Below are 27,075 nucleotides of genomic sequence, written 5' to 3'. Positions count from 1 at the left end.
CAAGAATAATTAGCATTATGTTATAAAATGTTATGTTATATATATATTATATAATGTTATAAAATGGCTTATCATTTAAGTTTTTGAAATTTAATCAATCTTCTAACCATCCGCTAGTGGGGAATCCAGGACAGTGTTTGTATTCATTCGTAAGCACCTTACGCTCACATCACCACATTCCGTAGGTCTTAGTTTGCGTCACCCTCAACTCTCGGTGACGTCTGGCACTGTCGGTCCCTTGTGGCACCACTCCTCGCTCACGTCCGAGACCCGGCTCTCGTGGCCCTCCCCCGTCACCACTCGCTCCTTCTTACTCTTCACCTCCAGACCTTTCATTCTAAAGAGTGTTCCAGGGCCCACGACTCAGATCCCTTACTGCTCCAACACATTCATCTGTTAGATCTGTGCTGTCCAATCCACGGACACCAGACACATTTCAAGTAGCCACCTGTGGCTCCTACTTCGGGAGGCGGAGGTACCCCCGCACTGATGATTTCTCATCATCTCAAACCTCATACTGATGTTGTGGGAAGCTACCGTCAGACAGTGCTGTTCACTCTCAGGGTTGCAAACACCATCTCTGTGTGCATGACTTCAGTTTACGTGCCCAGCCGGATCCTGGCATTGAACGCCAGACTCCAGTATCCGACGGCCTGCTGGAACTCCTCTTAAATATTTAATAGCAATCTTAAATTTTTTCCCAAGAACGTACCGCTGAGTTTTCCCAACTCTGTTCTTCCTGCAGTGTTCCACGTTTGAGTAAGGCATTGTCCAGAATCTAGGAATTGTGGTTGACTCCTCTTTTTCTCTCAAACTTCACATCCTATATACTAGCCAGCGCTGTCAACATCTACTTTCCCATTGCCCTGAACCTGGGCTCGGCCCAGCAGCGAGACCCCTGTTATGGCCTCACCAAGGCCTGCCTCTCTTACTTGGATTATTGCCAGACTTCTAGCTGGACTCCATACTTGTCTCCCCCAGACCACAGTTTATTTGCCCAACAGGAGCCATAGTGATCTTTTTAAATGGAGAAGAGAGCCTGTTAATCGTGTTCAGTGCCTTCCCAACTAAGTCAGAGAAGAAGCCTTTCAGCCCAACAAGATCTAGGCCTTCAGAACGTGCCAACTGCGTTTCCTCTCCTGCCTCACTATTCATGTCTTGGCCACCTTGGTTTTTCCTTGAACAGACGTGCCCAAACATGTTTCTACAACCAGGCTTTGAAAAATTTTCTCCAATCTGCCTGGAATGCTCTTTAGAGGGGATGCTCTTTCTCCAGAAAAACCTGGGGCTTATCTTCCCGTCTCCTTCCAGTGTCCTTAACTGGCAGATTATGACAGGACTTCCCTCACCAGCCATGTGAAATAGAAATCACTTTTAACTTCCACCCCACTTCTGATCCTGTACATTACCCTCCTACACAACTACATTTAAAAAAAAATTGAGATAAAACTTGCATGATGTAAAATTCACCATTTTAACTAATTTGAAGTATGCGATTGATTGATTTTTAGTATATTCATGACATCATGCAGCCAACACCATTATCTAATTCCAGAACATTCTCATTGCTTCAAAGAGAAATACAGAGTCACTACCCAATCCTCCAGAACTGTCGCCCGTCCCAGCAACCCCCTGTCTGCTTTCTGTCTCTAAGGATCTGTCTGTTCTGGACACCTCATATAAATGAAATCGCATGATACATGGGCTTTTGTGTTTGGCTTCTTTGATCAGTTTAATGGTTTTAAGGTTCACCATGTTATAGCATATAGTAGTACTTCAGTCATTCTCTGTGGCTGAATAATACTCCATTCTGTGGATATATGACATTTTGTCTATTCATTTGTTGACGAATATTAAGTTTGTTTCTACTTTTTGTTTACTTTGAATAGTGCCATTATGAGCATCACAGACAAGTTTTTGCAGGGACATGTTTCCAGTTCTCTTGGAAATAAACCTAGGAGTAGTTCTCTGTAGAACTCTGTTTAACTTTTGAGAAACTACCAAACTTTTCCAAAGTGGTTGCAACTTTTTTATTCTCAACCAGCAATTCAATTTGTCCATCTTTGCCATCACTAGCGCTTCCCTTAAAAAATTCTTTTTACTTTACTTTATGGTCATCCTTGTCAGTGTGAAGTGGTATCTCATTGTGGCTTTATTTGTACTTCCTTGATGACTAAGATGTTGAGCATCTTTTGAGTTATTGGTCTTCTTTTGAGAAATGTTTTTTCAAATCCTCTGCCCATTTTTGTTTGTTTATTTAAATTTATTTATTTTAAGGAGCAGAGGGAAGAGCAGTGGGAGAGGGGAAAAAGAATCCCAAGCAGACTGACTTGACACTGAGCATGGAGCCCAACACAGGGCTCCATGCCGTGACCCCGAGATCATGACCTGAGCTGAAACGAAGAGTCAGTTACTCAACCAACTGAGCAACCCAGGTACCGCATTTTGTCCATTTTTAAATTGGGGTGTTTGCCTTTGTTGTTAAGTCATAAGTTCTTTATGTATTCTGGACACTTCCCTTTTCAGAGCTATTATTGTGCATATTTTCTCTCATTTTGTAAATTGTCTTTTCACTTTCTTGATAGTATCCCTTTGATGCAAAAAAGTTTTCTAATTTGAAGACTTTCAGATTTGTCAAATTTTTTTCTTCTTTTGTTACTTCTGCTTTTGCTGCTGTAGTTAGGAAACCATTGCCTAACCTGAGATCCTGAACATTTATGCCTAAGATTTTTTGTTTTCTAAATTTTATATTTTTGAGTCTTATTTTGATCTATACATGTATCTTTAGGCAAGTACCAAATTGTTTTGATTATTATAGCTCTGCAATAAGTTTTGAAATTGAGAAGTGAGTACTCGAACACTTTCTTCTTTTTCAAGATTGCTTTAGCTATGTGAGGCTCTTTACAATTCCATATGAATTTTAGGATCAGCTTGATCATTTCTACAGGAGATGTAGTTGGAATTTTAGCAGCAGTTTTCCTGGATCTGCAAGAATTTAGGAGTGTTGTCATCTTAATGATAGTAAGTTTTTCAATTCTTGAAAATGAGATATCTTTTCATTTATTTAGGTCTCCCTCAGTTTCTTTAAAAAATATTTTGTACTTGTAAGTGTATGCAAGTCTTGCACTTTCTTGGTTAAATTACTTCCATGTATTTTGTTCTTTTGGGATGCTCTTTTATTTTTTTATTTTTTTAAAGATTTTATTTATTTATTTGACAGAGAGAAATCACAAGTAGATAGAGAGGCAGGCAGAGAGAGAGGGAAGCAGGCTCCCTGCTGAGCAGAGAGCCCGATGCGGGACTCGATCCCAGGACCCTGAGATCATGACCCGAGTTGAAGGCAGCGGCTTAACCCACTGAGCCACCCAGGCGCCACTGGGATGCTCTTTTAAATAGAATTGTTTCCTTAATTTCATCTTCAGAATTTTCATTATTGGTATATAGAAATCAGTCTCGCATTCTGTACCTTCCCCATACTTGTTTATTAGCTCTAACAGTTTTATTGTGGATTATTTAGTGTTTCTGTACATAAAATCCTGTCTTCCATGAACAGATAGTTTTTCTTCTTCCTTTCCAATTTGGGTACCTTTTATTTCATTTTTTTCTTGCTTAATCATACTAGCTAGGGCCTTCTGGACAATTTGAACAAAAGTGTCGTGAGTGGGCACTGTTGTCTCATTTCTGATCTTAGGGGAAAAGCATTTTTCTTTCACCATTAAGTGTGATATTAGTTACCAGTTCTTCATAGATGCCCTTGCATGGGTCAGGGAAACTTGGTTATTCCTTGTCATCGACTAGAAGTGCTACTTACTGGGTAGCATTGTTGTAACTATGAATGTGGCAGGTCTAATGCAGTTTGACCAGCACATGCAAGGTGGTCATTATTTCCTATTCAGTTGCCTTCCAATTATTGATAAAAACACCAAATGTAGCAAATTCAGCACGGCACCATCAGCCATTTGATTTTTACGGGTCTGACATGGCACAGGTGTTCAAGATTCGTTCTGCTTCTTTTTCTTTTCCATAGGCATAGTAGGATCTGATTTTTATGTCTTACTATAATCATCACGCTCTGGGTTTACTTAAGAATATTAATTTGTAGAAGAATGTTGACTTCTAAAATCTTAGAGTTTTCTAGAAGAACGTTGATTTCTGGCCATAAAAATACATCTTTTAATATTATAGATCTTATCCTTATACAACAAATCACATTAAAATCAACCCCTTTATTTCTATTTTATTATTTTTTTAAAGTAGACTTCATGCCCAGTGTGGAGCCCAACACAGGACTTGACCTCACAACCCTGAGATGAAGACCTGAGCTGAGGTCGAGTCAGACGCCTAACTGACTAAGCCACCCAGATGCCCCTAAAACTGACCCCTTTTAAGAAAAAGCATTCATAACTCCACTATTAGCCTATCATTTTAAACAGGATTCTTATAAGGCAAGAGAATCTGGATCATCTCTTCAGCCCTCACATAAAACAACAAGTACTTTTCTTTTAAGTAAAGAATTTGTTTCAGCAGGGTTGTGGAATTGCTGAGTGCCTGAAGATTGCCTTCCAGGTTGGACGACTAGACAGCGGAAAGACTGCCATCCTGTATGTAAAGTCCCTGCTGTGGACTGAGACCTTCATGAATGTAAGTAGACAGATAACAGCATTCACCTGTCTATCCGTTTTCTCCAAGATGTGAAAAAGGCCTCACCTCAGAAATCATTTCATTGTTATTTCTGTACAGAAAGAAAACCAGAATCGTTCATACTCTCTGAAGTCATCTGCTTCTTTTAACATCATTGAATTTCCTTATAAGAACCTTCCAATTAGGGCGCCTGGGTGACTCCTTAAGGCTCACGCCTTCAGCTCAGGTCATGATCTCAGGGTCCTGGGATCGAGTCCCACTCAGGGTCCCTGCTCAGTAGGGAGCCTGCCTCTCCCTCTGCCCTCCCTGCTTGTGTGCATTCTCTCTCTCAAATAAATAAATAAAATCTTTAAAAAATTAAAAAAAAAACTTTCCAAGTGAGGGTATCTTCAACTCTACATCAGTAAGTCATTGACTTGGGGAAATGGAATAAATGTACTCAGTTCAATGCCAAAGATATTTTTAAATTTTATTTTAAATAATGATACCTTAACAATTGTAGAAGTTACCTGATAGGCTTGTAACCAATTAAATATTATTTTACTCGCTCACCCCAGAATTATTAAAGGTAGATTTTTTTTTCTTTAACATGCTATTACATGTTAATTTTTGTTTAATCCACAATCCATTTCCTTACATTTTAATTTGTATATTTAGGTTCTATTTCAAATACTAAAAGCCACCCTATACTAAAAACTCTATGATCAAAAATGCCTCTTTTGTGTAATAGTTTAATTTCCTCTCATCATATGATGCTAAAAGCCACACGCAGTTGGGAATCATTTCCAGAGTACATGTATTCCACTGTATTAGTCTGACTATTTAAAATACAAAAAAAAAAAAAGAATTTAGGGGGCGCCTGAGTGGCTCAGTGGGTTAAAGCCTCTGCCTTCAGCTCAGGTCCTGATCCAGGGTCTTGGGATCAAGCCCCGCGTCGGGCTGTCTGCTCAGCAGATACTGCTTCCCTTCCTCTCTCTGCCTGCCTACTTGCGCCCTCTGTCAAAAAAAAAAAAAAAAAAAAAAAAAAAAGAAAAAAGAAAAAAAGAAAAAGAAAAGAAATTAAAATTAAAAGACTGTATTTCTTTGATAAACTTCCTTATTTGTAGTATGCTCTTAGAGCAAGAATTTTTAGTTGTAATTAATTTATTTTCTTCCTATATATGTGTTCTTCCTTATATTTCTAAAATCTTACTGAGCTAAGGTCAAGAGGAATCTTTGCAAATTACAGGAACCTGCATCCACCCTTCCACCCCCACAAGAAAGCTTGGAACTGAAATTCTGAACGTGGCTTGCTGATTTCCTTCCAGAAATAGCATAACGCTACTCACAGGGATATTACCTTAGTTTCCACAGGTAGCATGTGTAAAACCAGTCTCAGCTACCAAAATAACTACAGAAGTTACTTTTATAAGCAATTCAAGTTATTGGGAGCCTTTTAAAACTTTTGTAGTTTTATTAACATAAATTACCTTTTTAGGATTTTTATATAAAAAACTGCAAGGTGGCACATTATAGTTTTATATGCCTTCGGGGTGATGATTCTTCTAGAGGAATATGTGATTTATTCACAGTTCCTCAAGGTGTGGGAATGACTCCTAATTATACCTATTTTTGTGCAATTATAGCATGTTATGCTTTAGAAATTGAGAGTTTAGTAGGTTTTTTTTAATATTTTAAGAGAGTTTAGTAGGTTTTTAACTGCTGTCCTCATTAGGCAATGATAAATATTTCCCTCAAATAACTGAATATTTTTCTGTTTTAAAAATAATTGAAATTTACCTGCCATGTCTTGTGTTCTAATTCCTTACACAAGTGGCTAAGCTAGAATGTATTCATAAAGCAGAGGAATGTGAGTTATATATGTTAGAACATGACAAGACCCTGTTTTTCACTTTAATGAATCTCACAATTAATAGGTTTGTAGGTTAGATTTTATTAGTAGCTTAAATGATCTTAGTCATATGCAATAAGTATTTTTACTACCAGTAAGTCTAAAGTTTTTTAAGAAAAAAATGCTTTTATCCTAGGGTCTGCCACCAAACAGTCACTAAGTTAACAACTTATACACTTGTTTTCTCACCTAATAGTGTCTTCCCTGAAAGTATGTGTTGGATAGAAATTCACTCTCTTAGAAAAATGTAACTGTTTGCTTTTGCATATTCAGTTCCTTTTATGGCTTCTATCTCAAGGTGTAATCTTGTATGGGAGACTGAAGGTTATTGTTGTTACTGGAAGCATGATGTTTTAAGTTCCCTTTTATGAAATGTACTTTTAAGCAGTAGTATTTTCCTTCAAAAAATGAAAATGCATATCTCTACAAAGGTGTGATAGAAGAATGATTTGGAAGCTTATTCTTTGAGGAAAATGTTTGGGAAAATATTGGGATTCTTTTTACCCTGAAGCAGCATGTGAATGTATTTGGTTAAATTTATCAGACAATAGTTCTATGAAAACTTTTGATTTTCAAACATTTTAAATACTACTGTGTTTATGATTTATTGAAAATTAAAATCCATTTTGAGTGTAGAATTTTAATAATCTGATCAGTTTTAAGAAACATGAGTGAGATACAGGGTACTTAAAGCATTTAAAATTAGTAAGAACTATGATTCTGTTGTCGATTTCTTATATAAGCATTTATTTCAGAATCGATATTTTGAGAAACATTTGTGTGAGGAACATTCTTTCTTTTCTTCCTCCTTTACCGTTCTCTTGTGATGGATTATCATTGTTATTTTATTATGATGATGGTTGTTATTACGATATAGGTCTTCATAATTCTAAAGTATAAAACAATTAAAACTTCAGTGCCACAATTTTACCTGTGTTTAGAAACTACTATTCACAGTAAATTCTCATCAATACTTCATATAACGAGAAAGATAAAGTATCAGTAAAAGAGACTGTATTTATACTGACTTCCTTAAGAGGGCCGTGAAAAACCTGTGATCGTTCAAGAGAGATTTAAGTGGCAAAAGTACAGTATATAATAGATCAGCTGCTTTTTATAAGGCAAACAAAGTGTAAATTGATAGACACTTCCTGTTGCAAAACACAGTGCCAACCTTGGAGAAGAAGAAGAATTTGAATTTTTGAAATGCATGTGTATGACCATCGCCTATCTTAATGTCACTTTGTATGTTCTCTTGGATAGTTTGTATATGTGGTAGTTTGGCAAATAAAAAATGTAAATTTCAGAAATTGAATATAGGATCAAAAATGACAAATAAAATAACTCAATACTCAGTGTTTTGGAGACTAGCTCTTTTAATTTGTTGATATGCTAGTTTGAACAATGAACCCCAGGCATATATGCTTGTATTTCATTGTAATTTCTGATCTGTAATTAACTTCTTGGGAGAGGTAACAAATCCTTGATTTTTGTTGTCATTATTCTCAAGTGCAATATAACAATGTAACCAAACCTAGATAATTTTCAGAGTCATTGTTAGTTTAGTAAACCTAGTAAACAGAGATTTAAACTTAATAAAATTTTGGTTAGTAGGAAGGAGGGATTCTGCTATACAAATGCAGTTATTTACTTCTAAAAGATACATTGTACATTTTTAAAAATTTTAATTTTTTTTAATTTCTTTTCACTGTTCAAGAATTCATTGTTTATGCACCACACCCAGTGCTCCATGTAATACGTGCCCTCTATAATACCCACCACCAGTCTCACCTAACCTCCCACCCCCCTGCCCCTTCAAAACCCTTAGATTGTTTTTCAGAGTCCACAGTCTCTCATGATTCATCTCCCCTTCCAATTTACCCCAACTCCCTTCTCCTCTCCATCTCCCCATGTCTTCTGTGTTATTCCTCATGCTCCACAAATAAGTGAAACCATATGATAATTGATTCTCTCCAATTGACTTATTTCATTCAGCATAATCTCCTCCAGCCCCGTCCATGTTGCTACAAAAGTTGGGTATTCATCCTTTCTGATGGAGGCATCATACTCCATAGTGTATATGGACCACATCTTCCTTCTCCATTTGTCTGTTGAAGGGCATCTTGGTTCTTTCCATAGTCTGGTGACTTTAGCCATTGCTGCTATGAACATTGGGGTACAGATGGCCCTTCTTTTCACGACATCTGTATCTTTGGGGTAAATACCCAGTAGTGCAATTGGAGGGTCATAGGGAAGCTCTATTTTTAATTTCTTAAGGAATCTCCACACTGTTTTACAAAGTGGCTGCACCAACTTGCATTCCCAAGAACAGTGTAAGAGGGTTCCCCTTTCTCCACATTCTCTCCAACACTTGTTGATTTTGGCCATTCTAACTGGTGTAAGGTGGTATCCCAAAGTGGTTTTGATTTGGATCTCCCTGATGGCTAATTAAGATCAACATTTTTTCATGTGTCTGCTAGCCATTTGTATGTCTTTGGAGAAGTGTCTGTTCATGTCTTCTGCTCACTTTTTAAAATGATTATCAGTTTTGCATGTGTTGAGTTTGCAGAGTTCTTTAAGATTGTATTTATTTATTTGACAGAGAGACAGAGATCACAAGGAGGCAGAGCAGCAGGCAGAGAGAGAGACAGAGAGAGAGAGAGAAGGGGAAGCAGGCTTCCTCGTGAGCAGAGAGCCCAATTCAGGGCTTGATCCCAGGGTCCTGAGGTCATGACCTGAGCCAAAGGCAGAGGCTTAACCCACTGAACCACCCAAGTACACTGAGTTTGAGGAGTTCTTAATAGATCCTGTATATCAGCCCTTTGTCTGCATTGTCATATGTGAATATCTTCTCCCATTCTGTGGGTTGCCTCTTAGTTTTGTTGACTGTTTCCTTTGCTGTGCAGAAGCTTTTGATCTTGATGAAGTCCCAGAAGTTCATTTTTGTTTTCGTTTCCTTTGCCTTTGGAGACATGTCTTGAAAGAAGTTGCTGTGCCTGACACTGAAGTGGTTACTGCCTATGTTCTCCTCTAGGATTCTGATGGATTCCTGCCTCACATTGAGGTCTTTCATCCATTTCGAGTTTATCTTTGTGTACGGTGTAAGAGAATGGTCATGTCTCATTCTTCAACACACAGCTGTCCAATTTTCCCAGCACCATTTTTTGAAGAGACTTTTTTCCACTTTATTTTTTTTCCTGCTTTGTTGAAGATTATTTGACCATAGAGTTGAGGGTCCATATCTGGGCTCTCTACTCTGTTCCACTGGTCTGTGTGTCTGTTTTTGAGCCAGTACCATGTTCTCTTGATGATCACAGCTTTGTAGTAAACCTTGAAATCAAGCAATGTGATGCCTCCAGTTTTGTTTTTCTTTTTCAACATCCTTAGCAATTCGGAGTCTCTTCTGATTCCATACAAATTTTAGGATTGTTTGCTCCAGCTCTTTGAAAAATGCTGGTGAAAAAAAATTTTTTTTAAAGATTTTTTTTTTTTAATTTATCTGACAGAGATCACAAGTAGGCAGAGAGGCAAGCAGAGAGAGAGGAGGAAGCAGTCTCCCTGCAGAGCAGAGAGCCCGATGTGGGGCTCGATCCCAGGACCCTGGGATCATGACCCGAGCCGAAGGCAGAGGCTCAACCCACTGAGCCACCCAGGTGCCCCGCTGGTGAAAATTTGATTGGAATGATTTGAAAGTATAGATTGCTCTAGACAGTATAGACATTTTAACAATGTTTATTCTCTTGATCCATGAGCATGGAATGATCTTTCATCTTTTTTTTGTCTTCTTCAATTTTTCATGAGTGTTCTGTAGTTCCTCAAGTTCAGATCCTTTACATCTTTGGTTAGGTTTATTCCCAGGTATCTTATGGTTCTTGGTGCTATAGTAAATGGAATCAATTCTCTGATTTCCCTTTCTGTATTTTCATTGTTAGTATATAAGAAATCAACTTATTTGTACATTGATTTTGTATCCTGTCACATGACTGAATTGCTGTATGAGTTCTACTAGTTTGGGGGTGGAGTCTTTTGAGTTTTCCATACAAAGTATCAGGTCATCTGCAAAGAGAGAGAGTTCGACTTTGTCTTTGCCAATTTGAATACATTTTACTTCTTTTTGTTGTCTGATTGTTTTTGTTAGGACCTCTAATACTGTAGTGAACAAGAGTGGTGAGAGTGGGCATCCTTGTTGTGTTCAAATCTCAACCGGAAGGCTATCAGCTTTTTCCCATTGAGGATGATATTTGCTGTGTGTTTTTCATAGATTTTATGAAGTTGAGGAATGTCCCTTCTATCCTTATACTTTGAAGCATTTTAATCAAAAATGGATACTGGATTTTGCCAAATCATCAATTGAGAGGACCATGTGGTTCTTATCACTTCTCTTATTGATTTGTTCTACCACAATGATGGATTTGCGAATGTTGAACCATCCTTGTATCCCAGGGATGAATCCCACCTGGTCATGGGGGATAATCTTTTTAATGTGCTGTTGGATCCTATTATCTAAGATCTTTTTGAGAATATTAGCCTCCATATTTATCAGGAAAATTGGTCTGAAATTCTCCTTTTTGGTGGGGTCTTTGCCGGGTTTGGGGATCAGAGTAATAATGTTGGCTTCATAAAAAGATTCTGGAAGTTTTCCTTCTGCTTCAATTTTTTTAAAACAGCTTCAGGAGAATAGGCATTATTTCTTCTTTGAAAGTTTGGTAGAATTCCCCAGGGAATCCGTCAGGTCCTGGGCTCTTGTTTTTTGGGAGGTTTTTGATCACTGCTTCAATCTCATTACTAGATATTGTTCTATTCAGGTTGTCAATTTCTTCCTGATTCAGTTTTGGAAGTTTATAGGTTTTCAGGAATGCATCCATTTCATCTAGGTTGCTTAACTTATTGGCATAGAACTGTTGATAATAATTTCTGATGATTGTTTCTATTTCCTTGGTGTTAGTTGTGATCTCTCCCTTTTCATTCATAATTTTATTACTTTGGGTCTTTTCTCTTTTCATTTGGATTAGTTTGGCCAATAGTTTATTGATCTTATTGATTCTTTCAAAAAAACAGCTTCTAGTTTCATTGATGCTTTCTACTGTATCTCTAGTTTCTATCTCCTTGATCTCTGCTCTAATCTTGATTATTTTCCTTCTTCTGTGCGGAGTTGGCTTAATTTGTTGTTGATTCTCCAGTTCTTTAAGGTGTAAAGACAGCTGGTATATTCTGGATTTTTTTTTTTTTTTTGAGGGAAGCTTGGATGGCTATGTATTTCCTCCCTAGGACCGCCTTTGCTGTATCCCATAGGGTTTGGACCAAAGTGTCTTCATTCTCATTGGTTTCCATGAATTGTTTAAGTTCTTCTTTGATTTCCTGGCTGATCCAAACATTCTTAAGCAAGGTGGTCTTTAGCTTCCGGATGTTTGAGGTCTTTCTGAACTTTTCCTTGTGATTGAGCTCCAGTTCCAAAGCATTGTGATCTGAGAATATGCAGGGAATAATCTCAGTCTTTTGGTATCGGTTGAATCCTGATTCTTGACCCAGTATGCGGTCTGTTCTGGAGAAGGTTCCATGTGCTCTCGAGAAGAATGAGTATTCTGTTGTTTTAGGGTGGAATGTTCTGTATATATCTATGAGGTCCATCTGATCCAATGTGTCATTCAATGCTCTTGTTTCTTTACTGATTTTCTGCTTCGATGATCTGTTACTGAAAATGGCATGTTAAGATCCCCTATTATTAAAATATTCATATCAATATGACTATCTTGATTAACAGTTGTCTTATGAAGTTGGCTGCTCCCATATTGGGGACATAAATATTTACAATTGTTAGATCTTCTTGGTGGATAGACCCTTTACGAATGAGGTAGTGTCCTTCTGTATCTCTGACAACAATCTTTAGATTAAAATCTAATTTATCTGATACGAGAATAGGTACCATGGCCTTCTTTTGAGGCCCATTGGCATGAAAGATACTTCTCCCTTCACTTTCAGTCTGGGTGTATCTTTAGGTTCAAAATGGGTCTCTTGTAGACAACATATGGATGGGTCCTATTGTTTTATCCAATCTGCAGCCCTATGCCATTTTATGGGCACATTTAGGCCATTCACATTGAGAGTGATTATTGAGAGATACGTTTTTATTTACATCGTGTTACCTGTAAAGACTCTGTTTATATAGATTGTCTCCATAAATTTCTGTTCAATGCTGTTCTTGGGATTTTTCCTCTTTTATAGGACCCCACCTTAATATTTCCTGCAGTGTTGGTTTCGTGGTTGCATAGTCTTTTTAGCCTTGCCGGTTTTGGAAGCTCTTTATCTCTCCATCCATTTTGAATGTCAGTCTTGCTGGATAAAGTATTCTTGGCTGCATGTTCTTCTCATTTAGTGCCTGAATACATCTTACCAGCCCTTCCTGGCTTGCCAGGTCTCTGTGGACAGGTCTGACGTTATTCTAATGGGCTTTCCTCTGTATGTAAGGAATCTCTTTCCCTAGCTGCTTTCAAGAGCTCCTGTCTACAATTATGATTCATCATTTTCACAATCAGGAGTCTCGAGGTCTTTCTAGATTCTACAATCTTGTGGGGGAGACCTTTCTGCCTCTAGGACACAAATGCTGGTTCCATTCGCCGGATTGGGAACATTTTCATGGAGAATTTGTTCCACTATATCTTCTAGACTTTTTCTTTCTCCATCCCCTCAGGGATTCCAATAATTCTGATGTTGGAACATTTCATGGCATCATTTATTTCCCTAATTCTGTTTTCATGGCTTCTAAGCTGTTTGTTCCAGGCCTCCTCCTGATCCTTTTTCTCTATCAGTTTGTCCTCCAGATCACTAATTCTATCTTCTGCCTCAGTTACCCTAGCTTTTAGAGAATTAGGTTAGATTGGAACTCATTGAGAGCATTGTGAACCTCATGCCTGGTGGCTTTCACTCTGCCCTAATCAATTCCATTTTGTCATTAATAGTTTTCTCCAATGTAGCCATTATCTGGATAATTATTAGCCTGAATTCCCTTTCTGACATACTGTTTATGTCCATATCCAATAGCTTTGATGGAGAGGGCCCAGTCTCTGAATTCTTCCTCTATTGGGTGTTCCTCCCCCTAGTCATTTTGGTGAGACGTGGCTGAGGGGATGTGAAGCTGAATGTATCAACCATGAGGCAGGCACAGTGCACCCGGGAATGCTTCTGAGCAATCAGGAGTCCCCCACCAAAAAAAAAAAAAAAAAAAAGAGAGAGAGAGACATGAGATAAATAAATAAATGAATAAATGAATAAATAAATAAGCAGTCCCAGCCTGAATGGGCCCCAAAGGTACAATTTATAAAGTATATAAACAAAAACACCTACAAAAGTAAATGACAAGAAAAAAAAAGAACCCAGCCAAAATGAACCCCAAGCGTAAGATGTAGATACTACCAGAACAAAAACAAATACAGAGAAACACTGACAGAAGAAAAACATGAGAGGGTGGTTATAAATTCTCAGTGTGGGCGAGGAAGATTATTTTGATTCTCCTTGGATGTATCTTGATATCTCTGTTAAAAGACTCAACTTTCCTGAGTTAAAGGGGGATTAAAACTGTATATAGGGGTAGCCTTGATTGGGGAAAGGGGATTCCTTGAAGCTTATCTCTATATGAATATTTTTTAAAAAGTAAAATTAAGAAATTAAAAAAAATTAAAAAATAGATAAGCAAAAGAAAAACACAGGCATATGTATCAAAAAAGTTCAAGTTAAAAAGTTATGGAATTTGTTGTACTGAACATCTCATTGTGATGGTAAATAGGTTAAAAATATTAAAAAATTGAAAAGAATGAGAATAGTGGGAACAAATTAAAAATAAAACAATCTGAGGGTTTTGAAGGGGCGGGGGGTGGGAGGTCGGGGTTCCAGGTGGTGGGTATTAGAGAGGGCACAGATTGCATGGAGCACTGGGTGTGGTGCAAAAATAATGAATACTGTTATGCTGAAAATAAAAAATAATTTAAAAAAACTATATAAAAAAGAGTACACTTATCATTATGAGTGTTGAGTAATGTATAGAATTGTTATATCACTATATTGTACACCTGAAACTAATATAACATTGTATGTTAACTATATTGGAAAGTAAAATTAAAAACTTAATAAAATTTTAAAAAGCCATATTCTATTAAAAAAATAAAAAATAAAAGTTGTATCTATGAAGTAGTGGTGGTTGTCTTCTTGGGTTTTTGTTTGTTTGTTTGAGGGGTGGGGGCCGGCTTTCCGGGAGAGGGGTCCGCCACATGGAGTTTTAGGCGGTCTTGCTAGAGTTCAGTCCTCCTCCATCCTCACAAGGGGCTGGGCTCTGAGGAAACCAGTTTTTCAGGCTTTTGTTCTCTGGAGGGTTTTTTTTTTTCCTCCCCTTGGCAGCTTTTGGCAGTTCTTTGGAGGTTTAGAGGGAAGCATACTACACCCAGACCACCATCTCAGAGAGGAGACTCAGTCTGCTCCCCTCTGGGTGCTTCAGAGCACATGAATTCCCCCTCTGCCCCGGCAGAACACATCCCCAGTCATGATCTCAGGGGTCACGTGGCCCCCACTTATGCCCACTGTTACCAAAACCAGATGAAATCCAGAGTGCTGGCTTCCCGCGGCTGCCCCCACCATGGCTGTCTGGGCCGGTTCCTCCATTCTACAGTTTATTTCAGGCTGGACATGACCTCTTCCCTACTAGTTTTGAAACACTTTAAATACCTTAAATTGACTTGGAACTATATATCAAATTAATTTGTTACCCAAAAATGTAGTAATTTTCTTTGTTTAGCTTCTCTTATGATCACCCACATTGGGTGAGACATAAAAGGTGGGTCTTCTAAAACTTGCCATTCGCTGACTTGATTGAGTTAGTGAGAACTGCTACAGTGTTCTACTTAGTTTCCAATGTGTCACTTGTGTCTGTTCAATAAACTTGAGCATATGGTGCCAGTTTTTTGTATATTTTCCTCTGTGATCATAGTTTTGTTTTTTAATCACATGAGCCAGCAATAATGGACTAAGAGGATGACCTCAAAGAGGTGCCTCTCTGAAAGTCTTAATTCTTTATGAGTGTTATTTATTTGAAAAAAGGTAACACGAAAAGAGCAAAAGGAACCTAAGGTTAAAATACACCAGTTACAAATTACAGAATCATAGACACTTTAAAATTTAAAAGGGTTTTCCATTTCCAATAATGGCAAGTAACTTCTATCAGATAAAAATGGTAAGTGATGAACTAAAGAAGGGAAAAAAGAAACTTTTTGAAAACACTGAAGTTAGTAAAAGCAGAAACTGGAGCAGATTCAACTCTTATTAAAGAGGAGAACCACCTCTTTCCTGGAAGTTACTTTCTGCTGCTGGATAGAATGCAAGCAGAAAAGGGCCTTCCTTTTCCTGGAATGATGGGACTGCCATCATGGATAAAAACTGAGGGAAAGAAAGGAGCCATATTTTGGAAGGGAGGAATGTTTTGTCCTCAAATCCTTTTCTGACCCTGACCATGACCCTGCTCTAGTGAGACTCCAAGGGGCCCAAAAAGAAAACAGCAGATGGAAGGTTGGAAGAGCTGAGCAGGTGCTTCAGCCACTGCCTATGGTAGGAGAAATGAGATTGGAGAAACGGAGACTTGAATGACCGGCGTTTGGAAACACCCAGTATTTCCAGAAACCTTGGAGGAGCTATGCCTTGGGAATAAATACTACATTCCGAGGTGGACTGATTAGCCCTAGGATTAAGAACAATGCCACTGGTCCACTCTAACACAGTGTAAAACCAAGATTCCACAAACTTAAGGGGATCCACGTGTAATTCATTTGCTCCTTCAGGCAGTTACTTTGAGCGGAAGACCTCGTAGAAGGACTGCAACGTTCCATCCACAATGTCGTGCGTGTGTGTGGGTGTGTATGAAAAGAAAATGTTACCCATAGTTTGAAGGGGAAGAAAAAGAGTCAATAGGAACAGACCCACAAACAATTTAGCAGGTGTGACTTTAAGTAACAATTATAAATAAATATGTTAAAAACTCAAGAAAAACATGGAAATTATGGGCATTTCAGAAGATATTGGAAATTAATAAAAGACTCAAGTAGACATTCTGTTATTAAAAAAATATAGTACCTGAAATCAGAAACTCATTGGAGGGGGATTAAAAGTAAACCAAGAAAAGGAAGAATTCGTGAATTTAGAGAGCAATAGAATGCATCTAGACTGAAGCACTAAATGGGCAGTAGTGGTGTGGATTACAAAACAAATGGCCTCATGACTCTTGGTCAACTGCGGTGTAAAACAAAAGGAGTCAGAGAGGAGAGAGAAAATGGAGACAGACTAACTTGAAACCAAAAAGTTGCCAGATTTGGTAAAATGTAGCAACCATACAGTTGTGGAAGCTCAGTCAGTGAACTCTAAACATGACAATCACAAAAACACCATCTATGTGCATCACGGTCCAACAGCTAAAAACCGCAAGTTAGAAAGGGTTTACCTCACCCCTACATACTGGTAATGATGCCCACAGTTCATTTCTTGTCCAAATTCATACTGACTGGATGGGACCTAAAGCTTATATATTCAAATTTCTAGTCCTGTGTACTTTCTGCTGTGCAAGACTGCCTAGATTCCTAGTGACCCTTTATATAAAACAGATTTGTTACTATCCAGTGGGTAGGTCAGGATGCCCGAATGTTCCTTGGTGCAATACCAGTACCTTTCCAAGTGATACTTTTATTCACTTTCCGAATGTTCTGAACAGCCTAGAGTTACATTGTTTCATTTCCTTTTGCACCCTGGTTCACTTCCCTTGTCAGCTTTATTTCCTAAAAAGTAACAAATACATAAATTGGTGTTGTTTTAATAAAAGGAGCATTTAGATTTTGAACTCGAACTTTATACAGCAATTTACCTTCATGTTATTAAAATTTTTTGTCTTAAGGTAATTAATTTTTAGTTCTTCTATACCATTTTTCAGATATTAAAGTATCGAAATGGAATCTTTAGGGATTACTTTTTAGCCAGTTTTGCATTCAGAAAATTAATTAATGACTACAAGGTTATTCACAAAAAGTACTGGATGATATATACTAGTAGTACTTAATTTGGAGAATGTGCTATCCACCTGAGTAATAGAAATGATTCTTGATCTTGTGTGAGATATGTGGTAAATTTCCTGTGGGAGACAAGAAAGTTGGTATCTTATAAATTTTCTCATTTTTGAACAGTGCAGTTAAAATTCTTTTTGAGGTTGTAAGTGACATAAGCACTTTCAGATTTTATCACCTAACTGGAAGACAAGTGAATGATTTTTAATCTCTCAATATACTTTAGTGAGGGAATGAGAGGGAAGACTTTATTAAAGAATAACGAATTTCCTACTTCTTAGTAATACTAGTGTTGACTTTAACTTAAATCTGTAATACTAAACCAAACCCAAGCATTTCACCACCATGTGGTATTAAATTACCGGCACAAATTGAGCCTCAGGGGTCTTTCTCCCACAGGTACTCAGTGTTTCCCAAGTAACAGAGATGACATAGTGGTAACTAAGTTCACCTTATTCCCACTGGACAGCTCTAGCCTCCCAAGGGAACCCTAAAGCAGCTGCAGTAGAGCAGTGGTTCAGTAACAGACCTGAGAAGGTCGTTTGCCCACCATACAGAGATGGTCTCTTCTGCTGCCCTCTAATACTCCAAATTCAGTTCTTCACCTTACCCACTCCACATCCTTTCCTAGATCTAATCAGTCTTGGTCATTATGAGTCTCATTATTTTATCATGGCTTAGACAATAAAATAGTTTTAAATTAGTATATAGTCCTTTTGCCATGAAAGGTGATATATTTACAGAATGCAGGATTAGGTCATGGACATCTTTTTGGGGGGTTGGGGGGAGCTGCATTAGATCTACCCCAGTCCACCTCTGGCCCTCAAAGATTCACTTCAATCTCATATACAAAATACATTAACCCCATGCCAAAGTCCCCCAAACGTCGAACCATTACAGCCTCAACTCAAAGTCCCAAAGTCCTCCTTAATTCCATTATTTTGAATGTTCTGAATCTTGTCATCTAAATCCTCTAAATTATGTATGAGTAAGGTCAGGGTGACGATCCATCCTGGGATACAATTTCTATATGTGAGTCTGTGAAATCAAAGAAACAACGTTATCTTTTCCCGACATACCATGGTGGGGCAGACATATAACAACTATAAACATTCTGGTTTAAAAATAGGAAAAATGTAGAAGGAAAAAGAAAGGTCCCAAGCAACTTCAAAATCCAGCTGGGGAAACTCCATGCAGTTTCAAAATTTGTGGATAATTCTCCGTGGCTCATGGTCCCACCATCTGTGTTGTCCTAACCCCTCCCCCCACCTCCACTATGAAATGTAGCACATGTTTGCAGCTGAGTGTTATCAGCTTATTTCCACTGGGAACATTTTATGGGCAGAGTATGCTTTTTCATATTGTACTCTATCCCTTTTAGACCAAACCAACAGTGCTTCTGATGATATAAAATTTGCAGGAACCTCGTGGATCTCCTATGTACGTCAAGAAGATTCATTTTATCATACCGGACACTACTCCACAGATCTTTCCTAAATAATCCCATCTCTATTTTTGGCTCCTTTTGAGATGTTTGAGGAGATAGATGAGTCACACATTTAACCTCTTGAAGGAAAATTTTGAAATATTAGCAAAAGTTTGTGTAGTCTCTGTGTTCTCTGTACAGCAAATTTTCTTGACAGTGAATCCCTTAATTTTAACATCTTTTGCAATCTAGATAAGTTGAGAATTTTGCAAATCATCAAGTCCTGGTTTCCTGAATTCTCTTTTTATGAATGTATACTTGCTTAATGAATTTATATAATTAAGGACGAGAAACACAAGAGTGGGGTTGGGGGGCTTGTGCATGGATGGTGACCTGAAATGCCACAGATGAAATTGCCCACTCCTTGACATGCGGCCTGTAACCCAGGTATTGTGACTGTAGTCTCAATGACTTACAACGCCTGTCACCTGAGAAGGCCTCTAAACCTGAGTGTTAGTGACTGTTTGAATCACACGATCCAGTTTGGTTAATAATCATACATAGTCTTTATCCCCAGGAGTGTGGGTAGCCCTATCCGGATAAATAATTCTTGTTCCAAAAAATACAAACATCAACCTTGTTCTATCCTCTTCACTAGTCGGTGGTCCCTTGGCTTTCAAGCGCAAATGAGATGGTTCATTATCGAATGGAAACAGCAGTGTTGCAGGAATAGTCATAATCTAAGGAATAGTTGATCATTGACATCTCAAAAATCGTATTATGGTAAGTAAGGTAAAAGTTCTTGCAACAACTTGTTTAAAAAGGATTCCGTCTTCTCCCTCACATCATTCGTTCTGGCTAATCCTTTGTCCTGGCTGTGTCATGGTGGGGTCTCTGCGGACACACTGTACAGAGACTGTCGGTGAACATTCACTCCTTACACTGCTCCATGAACTCCCTATTGGCTCAGCCACACTCAGCTCTGGCCTGGGGCCACTGGGGACATTACCTCCACCTTCCTCATACGTCCGTGTCCTGCTCTGGGGATAGCCCTGTGGGGAGTAACTACAGAGGTTGTTGCCTGTGTTCTGGCCATGCCTCCACTAGACACGGTAGTTTGGTACTGCTGGGAACACCAGTTGTAGTTATAAATGAGCAACTGATTATATTCCACTGGCCTCACCTTACTGATTGCTGTACTCGGAAGCACTGGTTTGGACCCCAGTCCCACTGTTCCCTGGCATTCCCTCAGGGTTTGCTTCTGTGCCAGTTCATCCATGAAATCCATAAAACCAAACCCTTTGGACATAACCTGTCTGATTCAAAACCACCTTGTCTCTCCAACAGGACGGTGGATGCTGGTGATCGACCATACAACATACTACTAGCCACATCGGGAGTCAGGCCCCCCACCCCCAAATGGGAGTACATCAGGTTATTATCTTGTTATTTCCATAAGGGGCAGAGTTTAGTACACTAATGCTTTGCAGGTGTGGCTCCTGGAAGACATTTCCCATTAATTTTATGCAAAGTCTTTTCAGCTATGGCCAAGTCTAAGCATTCTACAGAGCAGTAACCAGCTGGGATGCCAGTGAGGCTATCTACTTACTTTATTCTTATTTTTCAAAACTGTTTTGGCTATATGGGATCCCATGCAACTCCATGTGAATTTTAGAATCAGTTTGTCAATTTCTGCAAAGAAGTCATCTCAGATTCTGGTAAGGACTGTGTTGATTCTGTAGTCAAGTTGGTTTTCTTTCTTTCTTTCTTTCTCTTTCTTTCTTTCTTTTGCTTTTTCTTTTAAAATAAGTTATAACTGGGGCACCTGGGCGGCTCAGTTGGTTAAGCAACCGCCTTTGGCTCAGGTCATGGTCCCGGAGTCCCGGGATCGAGTCCCGCATCAGGCTCCCAGCTCCATGGGGAGTCTGCTTCTCCCTCTGACCTTCTCGCCTCTCATGCTCTCTCTCACTGTCTCTCAAATAAATAAATAAAAATATTTTTTAAAAAGTTATAACTTATATTTAACATTATGTTGGTTTCAGGTATACAACATAATGACTGAATACTTGTGTATGTTGCAAAACGATCATCACACCAACTCTAGGGAACATCTGTCAGCATGAATAGTTACTATGCATATATATATACATATATATATATATATATATTTTCATTTATTTGTTTAACAGACAGAGATCACAGTAGACAGAGAGGCAGGCAGGGAGAGAGGAGGAAGCAGGCTCCCTGCTGAGCAGAGAGCCCGATGTGGGGCTCGATCCCAGGACCCTGAGACCATGACCTGAGCCGAAGGCAGAGGCTTTAACCCACTGAGCCAACCAGGCGCCCCTTGGTTATAGTTTCTGACTGTCTTGGTTTTGAATAATGCTGATATGACTTACGTGTTCAAATATTTACATATATTTAATATTTCTCTCTTGGGAAGGCTTCCTGCCGAGCAGTGACCCTGATGCAGGGCTTGATCCCAGGACCCTGCGATCATGACCTGAGCTGAAGGCAGAGGCTTTAATCCATTGAGCCACCCAGGTGCCCCCCTATGTATATATTTTGAAGGATTCTTAGCAACTTTTAAGTAAGTCGTATAGTATTTCACTCTAGTCCCCATGCTGTACATCATATCCCCACAACTTATTTTATAACTGGAATTTATAACTTTGATGCTTTTCACCCATTTCTCCCACCCCCCACCCCTGCCTGTGGAGGTGTGTCTGTAAGCTTGGATTGTTTTTATTCAATTCCACACATACATGAGCTCATATGATATTTCTTTCTTTGACTTATTTCATTTATCTTGACACCCTCAATGTCCATCCATATTGGCACTAACGGCAAGATTTCATTCTTTCTTAAGGTTAAATAGTATTCGTGTGTGTGCGTGTGCGTGTGTGTGTGTAACACATTTTCTTTGTCCACTCACCCCTGAAGAACACTTACATTGTTTCTGTATCTCAGCTATTGAAAAAATGCTGCACAGAACGGAAGAGTGCAGTTATCTTTTTGAATTAGTGTTTTCATTTTCTTTGGATAAATATTTAGAAGAAGAATTGTTGGATTGTAGGATAGTTCTACTTTTTAGTTTTTAGGACCCTCCACACTGTTTTCCACAGTGGCTGCACCAAGTTGCATCTCCACCAACAGTGCACAATGGTTCTGTTTTCTCCATATCCTGCCGACACTTGTTGCTTCTTGGTGCGAGGGAAGATCTCATTGAGGTTTTGTTTGCGTTTCCCTGATGATTTTTGATGTTGAGCCTCTTTTCATGTACCTGTTGGCCAAAGATGTGTCTTCTTTAGAAAGTGTCTATTCAGATCCTCTACCCATTTTTTAATCTTATTGTTTGGGTTTTTTGCTATTGACTTGTGTGTGTTCTTCAGTTATTTTGGATATTAAGGCCTTATCGGATATTTTACTTACAAGTATTTTCTCCCATTCCATAGATTGCCTTTTCATTTTGCTGATGGTTTCCTTTCTTGTGCAGAAGCTTTCTAGTTGGATGTACTCACACTTCTTTATTTTTGCCTCTGTTGCCACTGTGGAGGTGCAGGTCAAGGAGTTTATTACCTGTTTAGTTTCAGAAATTTAACAGTTTTAAGTTTTACATTCAAATCTTCAATCCATTCCTTTAGATTTTATTTGTTATTAATCTCTATACCCGATATGGGACTCAAAATTACAACCCTGAGATCAAGAGTCACATGTTCCACCAACTAGCCAGACCGTCACCCCTCATGTCATAATCTGTTTTGAGTTAATATTTGTATATGGTGTCAAATAGTAGTCATTTCATTCTTTTGTATGTCATTCAGTTTTTCCAACACCATTTATTAAACAGACTGTCCTTTCTCCAGTGTATATTCTTGGCTCCCTCTTTGTCATAGGTTGACAATTTTTGTATGGTCTATTTCTGGGCTATTTTATTTGCCCATTTTAAAATTGGATTGTCTGTTTCTCGCTAATGAGTTGTTGAAACTCCTTATGTATTTTGGACATTAACCCTTCATAAGATGTGTGGTTTACAAATATTTTCTCCTATTCGATGGGTTCCTCTTCACTCTAGTGATTGTTTCCTTTGCTGCGCAGAAGCTTCTCAGTTTGATGTAGTCTCATTAGTTTTTTGCTTCTAATGCTGGTGTTTTGGTGTCATGTCCAAAAAGTCACTGATGAGAAGGATATCAAGAAATTGTCCCCCATGTTTCCTTCCAGTAGTTTTATAGGTTTGGGTAGTACAGTTAAGTCTTTAACACATTTTGGATTTTATTTACTTATTTATTTGAGAAAGAGAGTATGAATGGTGGGGAGGGACAGAGGGAGCCGGAGAAACACATTTCCACTGAGCAGGGAGACTAACTCAGGACTGGATTCCAGGACCCTGAGATCATGACCTGAGCTAAAGGCAGCTGCTTAATTGACTGAGTCACACATGTGCCCCATCTTTAACCCATTTTGAGTTGATTTTTGGTTTATAAACTGAGATAGGTTTTGATTTCATTATTCTGCTTGTGGCTCACTGGTTTTCCCTTAGCATTTGTTGAAGAAACTCTCCTTCTCATTGTGTGTTCTTGGCACCTTGTTAAAGATCAATTGACTATACATGTTTGGATTCATTTCTGGCTCTTCATTCTGTTCCATTTGTCTAATGTCTGTTTTTACACCAGTACCATGCTGTTCTGACTTCTATAGCTTTGTAGTGTATTTTGAAATCAGGTAGTGTAATCCAGGAGTTGTTTTTTTTTTTTTTTTTCTCAAGGTTTCTTTGGCTAATTCACATTATTTGGGGGTTCCATATGAATTATAGGATTATTTTTTCTATTTCTATGAAAAATGCCACTAGAATTTTGATAGATATTGTATTGAATCTATAGATGGCTATAGGGAGTATGGACATTTAACAATATTAACTTTTTCATCCATGAACAAGAGATCTCTACCCATCATTTTTGTGTCTTAATGTCTTTCATCAATGTTTTACCGTTCTCAGTGTACAGGTATTTCACTTCCTTGGTTAAATTTATTCCTAAGGGTTTGTGAGTTAGTTAGTTAGTTAGTTTGTTTGCTTTTGAGGCTATTGTAAATGGAAATGTTTTCTTAATTTCTTTTTTGATAGTGTATTATTAGTGTGTAGATATGTAATTGATTTTGTTTGTTAGTTTTGTGTCCTACAACTTGACTAGATGTATTTGGTAGTTCTACCAGCTTTGGTGGAGCCCTTGGGATTTCCTACATATAAGACCATGTCATTTGCAAATGACTCTACTCCTCCTCTCTAGTTTAGACAGTTTTCGTTAATTTTTCTTGTCTAATAGCCATGGCTAGAGCTTCTAGTACTGTATTTATTAAAAGTGGTAAGAGTGGGGGTACCTAGGTGGCTCAGTGGGTTAAGCCTCTGCCTTCTGCTCAGATCATGATCTCAGGGTCCTGGGATCAAGCCCGGCATCAGGCTCTCTGCACAGTGGGGAGCCTGCTTCCTCCTCTCTCTCTGCCTGCTTCTCTGCCTATTTGTGATCTCTGTCTGTAAAATAAATAAATAAAATCTTAAAAAAAAAAAAAGTAGTAAGAGTGGACATCTTTGTTTTGTTCCTAATCTTGCAGGAAAAGCTTTCAGCTTTGCTATGGAGTATGATGTTAGCTGTGGGCTTGTCATATATGCCTCTACCATATTGAGGTATATTTCTTCAATATCTGATTTGTTGAGAGTTTGTTGTTTTTTTTTTTTTTTATCATGAAAGGTGTTAAATTTCATCAACTGCTTTTTCTGCATCTGTTGAGATGACCGTATGATTTTTGCCCTGCGTTTGTTAATGTGGTGTATCACACTGCCTGATTTGCGGATGTTGGTGGATGTTGGTGGAGGGAAGCCTGGTGCCTGAGTCCAGGAATCAGTCCTGGACCCTGGGTCCACTCGAGCCCGAGTCCATGGGTGCTGACCTTGTGCTGTGGTGGACCTAGAAACAGGGACCGTAGGGGTCAGTCTGGCACTGGAGCAGGCCTGGAATTTGGGGCCAGAGGAACTGAACTGGAGCTGAGTCTGAAGGTGTTGGCCCGGTGCCCAGGGGCGAGCCTTGCACTAGTGCAAGCCTGGATTCTGGGAATGCAGGAGTGGATTCCTTCTTAATTCTTGATAGCATTCATGTTGTTCCCCCCCCTACACACAAATTATTTGGCCTCCCTATAATTTCTTTTATCCAATCTTTCTTACTTACATCAAAAGAAATGTATTTTATATAGATTACACACACCTATGCAGTAACTCATTATTCATGATTCCATATTTCTGAGTTAGCCTTTTGCTGAAATGTATTTGTAACCCCCAAATCAGTGCTTTCATGGTTATTCATGGAAATGTGTGGAGCAGTGAAAAGTTGGGTGATATGACATTCCCTCTCCAGCTGCAGTCGATAGTACACATGTACGTGCGCTCTCCCCGCTTTCAGCTCCCACATGAAGCGTCCTTTTAGTCGTCTGCTTAGTGCCATTTTTTTTTCAGTTTTGTACTTTCTGTTCGCTATTTTGTTGTATCAAATGGCCCCTGACTGCAGTGCCGAAGTACTCTGTCATGCTCTTAAGCCCAAGAAGGCTCTGATGTTCTTTACAGAAAAAGTACATGTGTGAGATAAACTTCTTTCAGGCATGAGTTACAGTATTGTTGGCTGTGAGCTCAACGTTAACAAACTAACAACACGTAATAAATAAGGTGACCTTAACAGAATCACAGGTAAAACTAGTTACGTATTAGTTAGTTGATGAAAATGTTGTGACCAGAGACTCATAGGAACATAACTCTGTATTCCTCTTAGGAGCTATGTTCAGCAGTTGTAAATTTAGTATTTGCAGGGGTGCCTGGGTGGCTCAGTGGGTTAAGCCTCTGCCTTCGGTTCAGGTCATGATCTCGGGGTCCTGGGATCAAGACCCGCATTGGACTCTCTGCTTGGTGGGGAGCCTTCTTCCTCCTCTCTCTCTGCCTGCCTCTCTGCCTGCTTGTGATCTTTCTGTCAAATGAATAAATAATAATCTTTAAAAAATTTAGTATTTGCAGTCACTTCATAGAACATAACTACCAAGAAAAATGAGAATTAGCTACATATAACATGAAATTTTACATGCATTATAAAATATACATAAATAAAACAGACCATACCTAATATTAGCAAAAGAAGCCGTGTCTGACATTTACTTAACAATTTCTATAGCAAGAACCTAAGTATTTTTATGCATGATTTCATTTTGTTCCCTCCTCGAAGCTCTATTACATTCCTCATTATACAGCTGAGGAGAAGGAGGCCTAGAATTCTGGGTAAATCACAAACCTGTGAGTGGGAGACACCAGAGCAGTCTGACTTCAGGGCCTTCCTCCGTTAACCAACACTTTTGCCTCTTAGCAGTGATTTATTGATTTGATTAAACAAGCCTCAACAACCAGTGTTAGGCATGGGGCTGGGAGTTGGAGACAGAGCTGGGAACACAAGGGCCTTGGTCCTGTGGCCTGTCCTGGTCTTGTGTTATACTAGTGGGGATACAGGCCACTTCGAGTCCATTGTAAATAATAGAGTTCTGTTATTTGGAAAAGGGGAAATATGAGGTGATGCGAGAACTCGTAGGAGGGGCTCCAGTCAGATCTAGGACTGTCAGGAAGTGTGTTCTGAAGGAAGTAATATCTAAACTAGCCCTCATGGTCTGTGGAAGCCAGTTGGAGAGCTGAGGGCGTAGAGTTCCTGGTGGAGGAAATCAATATGGGAGCATCCAGGGGCAACACAAAGAAGTCTCGCTCAAGGTAGTGAAAGAAATCCCTTTTCTCTCCTCTGGTTTTCTTCCTGTGTGTGGTGTGTAGAAAATATCAAAAGATGATTCTGAGTCATTGCAGGATGGATTGTAAATGGCTTTGCAAGTCTGTTAGGGATTATGGACCTCATGTTAAGAGCGATTGGGAGGTCCTAGAAGATTTGGGGAAGAACTTTATACAGACACAAATACACATGTATGTACTAGTGTACTTCACTTTCTGATGGTACCGGCAT

The 27,075-nt window shown here is 38.8% G+C and overlaps 1 pseudogene; it reads right to left on the bottom strand.

Moving 5' to 3' along the window:
* Positions 1-204: 204 nt before the first annotated feature.
* On the bottom strand, positions 205-27,075 carry LOC131827988 (tRNA selenocysteine 1-associated protein 1-like; annotated as a pseudogene).

This window comes from Mustela lutreola, chromosome 3 (assembly GCF_030435805.1).
Source record: "Mustela lutreola isolate mMusLut2 chromosome 3, mMusLut2.pri, whole genome shotgun sequence".
Taxonomy (NCBI): domain Eukaryota; kingdom Metazoa; phylum Chordata; class Mammalia; order Carnivora; family Mustelidae; genus Mustela; species Mustela lutreola.
This window is presented reverse-complemented; position numbering and strand designations above follow the sequence as displayed.